This window comes from Enhydra lutris, unplaced genomic scaffold, assembly GCF_002288905.1.
Source record: "Enhydra lutris kenyoni isolate GAN:26980312 unplaced genomic scaffold, ASM228890v2 scaffoldscaffold10, whole genome shotgun sequence".
In the NCBI taxonomy this organism is placed as follows: Eukaryota; Metazoa; Chordata; class Mammalia; order Carnivora; family Mustelidae; genus Enhydra; species Enhydra lutris.
Genome location: NW_019154094.1, coordinates 16,808,260 through 16,812,051, shown reverse-complemented (window position 1 = coordinate 16,812,051; position 3,792 = coordinate 16,808,260). Strand labels below are relative to the sequence as shown.

Genomic DNA, 3,792 nt, shown 5'->3' with positions numbered 1-3,792 from the left:
TGCCCAGATGCACCCTCTCCAAAAATGAGACTGAGGGGCACCTGGGAGGCTCAGTCATTAAGCGTCTGCCTTTGGCTCAGGTCTTGATCCTAGGATCCTGGGATCCAGCCCCACATCAAGCTCCCTGCTCAGTGGGAGGCCTGCTTCTCCCTCCCCACCCCCCCCCTTGTGTTCCCCCTAGTCTCTGTCAAATAAATAAATTATGCCCAGATGCACCCTCTCCAAAAATGAGACTGAGGGGCACCTGGGAGGCTCAGTCATTAAGCGTCTGCCTTTGGCTCAGGTCTTGATCCTAGGATCCTGGGATCCAGCCCCACATCAAGCTCCCTGCTCAGTGGGAGGCCTGCTTCTCCCTCCCCACCCCCCCTCTTGTGTTCCCTCTAGTCTCTGTCAAATAAATAAATTAAATCTTTTAAAAAAAAAATGAGACTGAATCTCTTGCTGTGTAGCTAAGCTCTGACATTCACTGGGTTTGACTGGCAATGCGATCCATAGGGAAAATCACGGTAGTGACACCAGGGGCTAACCTGAGTGAGTGCTTACAGTGGGTGAGGCTCTGCTTCAAGTGCTTTGTGTGCATTCACAGGCTCAGTCCTCTCCCCGACCCCCACCACCCCCGGCCAGGCCCAATCCACATCCCCTGCAAACACACAACCAGTCAGTCAAGAGGCTGGGCCTCAGACCCAAGGCTCCGCAAAGCCCGACAAGGTCCCTCTCTGTGCTCTGGCTTTAAAAGCAGGCTCTGCTTCCCACAAGCTTCCAGGCTTGTTGGGAGAAAAGGAACTGCTAAATGCAGAGCCTGCAGAAGTGAGGCAGACTGTGTGGATGCCAGTCCTGGTGAGGGATGTGTGCGGAAGCGTTGTAAGTAGACTGACGGAAAGTCCGCTCAGGTACAGAACGAGGCTTCCGTGGAGATTCAGAAATTACAGGGTTGGTGTCAGGGAGGGCGGGTGTGACCAATAACACGGGGCCACAACGTTCAAAAGACCAAAAATAAAACCGAGGGAAACTTCTCCTAGGACATAAATCTGCCCTAGACAGGTGAGGCGGAGGAAAAGAAAGGGCACATCCATTTTCAGGCCTGCACAGGTGCCTCTGACTCAAAGTCAATAATTGTTCAAGGACAAGGGCAATGATGAATGATCAGGAGATGACCTGTATGCCCAGACAATATGGGTGGTGCTGAGCACAATAGAGAACGATGCCAATGTCACAGAGAAAGGAGATAGGCCCCCATCTCAGGAACGAGGGAGGGGAGCTCCAAACTGGTGCCTATGCCCTACTTTCCACCCCTCACTCCTAGATATCAGTAAATACGGAGAGGGGGGACAGGAGGAAGAGTGGACCCTGAGCTCAAATGTGAAGGCTGAAGCAGAAGAGCTTAGGCTTCTATGTTCTGGGTCCTGGAAGGGACCAGATATACTTCCAAAGGGATGCCTGTCTGCCCTTTGCTCTCTGACCTTGGTATATACTTAGAGAAAAAGCATAATGCTAGACTCAGTAAAAACTCTCTCCATATTCCAGAGTCTCCTCACCCAGGTAGGACTGAACAAGCCCATACTGGGGACACCCTTGAACTACACACTGGACCTAGGAAGCAGAGGATTTGCAGCTCAGCCTCCCAGATCTGTGTCCATGGGGTTGCACCCAGAGCCATCCATTTAACACAAATAGCAAACAGGAAGTGAAAAGCAATGTAAATCTACACTGAAGTCTTTTGAAAACCCTGAACGGGAAGTCCGTTTGTGCTTCTCAACAAAGTTCCTCAAAATCTCCTCCTCTAATATACCCATGGTGGCTGTGCCCAACATCTCCTGGCACCCCTTCTTTCAACCTTCCCCCAGTATCATGGAATCCAGCCCTGAAATTTCTCATCTTTCCTCCCCTCCTGGTTAATTTTGTCTTTCCTATAACTAACTGCCTTTCCCAATGTCCTCCAAGCTGGTACCTCACCCTGGCCAGTTCCCTACCACTCCCAACTTACTGATATCAGTAATTAAGGCCCAGAAACCAAGGATCCAACAGGTTCTCCTCTGGGGTAGAGGGAGAATGCCAGAGATATGAAAGGCATTCATATGAGCTAGGGGTTTTCTTTTCTTTTTTTCTTCCCACGATTAACCTCCCCCCTTCTTATTTTATGAGTAGAAATTATTTGTTTTAATTCTAGCCCAATCCTTACGGTAACTTAGACTTGAAGCAAAGTGAATTCTGCCTGCTACACAGTAGCTCAGTAATTCCCCAGATCTCAGAATCTTCTGGAGAGCTCGTTAAAAGCACAGAGTCTCAGGCCTCTCTCCAGACCTGCTGAGTCAGAATGTGGGGGACGGACTTGAGAAATCAGTGTTTTTAACAAGCTCACCCGGTAATTCTGGTAACGTCTATGTTTGAGAATCCATTCTTACCTAATTAATAAAGGTCTGAATTGGCTTCCTTTGTATGTAAGGCTCATGTCCATAAAATAGATCCTTAAGAGACCACGCAGCTGATCTCTGGGATGTGGGGTGTGGACAGAAGCCACAGAAAATGTGGGGATCCGGGGAGTACGGACACCAGCAGGGTTGGAACCCACATATTTCATACATTCTGCCCACATCTTTATGGCTTCTTGGAAATTGTTAGTGGCAATCCAATAGATTAGCAGTAAGCAAACTTAACATTTTGTTTATTGCCATAACTCAAAAAACGCTATTGGTTCTAACTAAATGTCTGTTTTTATGTTCTGTCATTTCCAGGCACGAAGGCGACTTGAACAAATCCCAAGGCATAAGGAAATGGGCCTCATTCTCTAGGACTCTGCGGCATTGGAGATGAAGCTAAGCAGACTTCATTACATCCTACAATTCCGCAGCCTTTTGCGAAGCATTTTATCACACCTGTGGGAGCCGTCGGGGTTACGCTTCAGTCACGATGACTGACAGGCTGACTTCAAAATAACAGCATCGACAGCCCTTCCACACTTCCTGGGCTATGTACTTAGAATAGAACCTTTTCTAAATTGTCCCTTGGCCTGGATGGAAATAAAACAGTGGTTAAAATATTTATCTTGGGTGTTGGGTAACTTAAAAATTGATAGTTGGGGGCCTCCGAAAGGCACAACTGAGGAAGTAAATCTTTTAGAACTACCGTGCTTCCTGTAACCAAAGGTTTGCTAAAGCGGAGAGAAAATTTAGTTTCCATTTTTGGTAGCAAACGGAACAAGAAATGCATAGCTTTTCCTCGGCTGTATTCTCCTGCCTCGGGTGCAGAGAAGCAGAGCTGAAAGAGCTTAAGATGGCAAAAATGGGCTTCAAGAAACTAAAAAAACATGTAATGAGGTGATCAGACACCTCGGACTGGGCCATTTGAGCGGTAGGAATGTAGCGAAAGGGAATGGAGAAGCTCTTGATGTTGGTTGAGGAAGCATGCCCCTTGCCCGGAATAGTCAAAAAAATTTTTTTTCTGGAATAGTCAATTTCTATAAGGAAGGATGACAGAAGTAGGCTCTTTCTCTTCTCTGGTATATTAATAAAAGGGGAGAGTTGAGTTTAGAGAGAAAAATAAAACATATCAATGGCACTGTGATAAAGAACCACAAAAACCCTAAGAATCTCTGTTGCCTTATGGGCTACTCCCTGACCTCAACACCATCATCAACGTAAGGCATTTTAGTTTCCTGTGAGTGCTGCAACAAATTACTGCAAACTGGGTGGTGCAAAATGAGAGAAATGTGTCCTCTCACAGTTTTGGAGGTCAGAAGTCCAAAGTCCAGGGAGGCCCTGCTCCCTCCAGAGGTTCTGGAGGAATCTCTCCTCG

General features: G+C 47.3%; 1 protein-coding gene across 5 annotated transcripts in view; it reads left to right on the top strand.

The window, feature by feature from the left end:
• Window positions 1-3,037, top strand: part of LOC111144098 (fragile histidine triad) — a 1,461,119-nt gene extending 1,458,082 nt beyond the window's left edge. For 3 of the 5 annotated variants that reach the window (XM_022498223.1, XM_022498224.1, XM_022498225.1), the window contains one exon: window positions 2,733-3,037. The gene's annotated coding sequence lies outside the window, so the exon portion shown is untranslated. The remainder of the gene's footprint in view (window positions 1-2,732) is intronic. The other 2 variants (XM_022498226.1, XM_022498227.1) reach the window with 1 other exon arrangement.
• The last annotated feature ends 755 nt before the right edge of the window (window positions 3,038-3,792 follow it).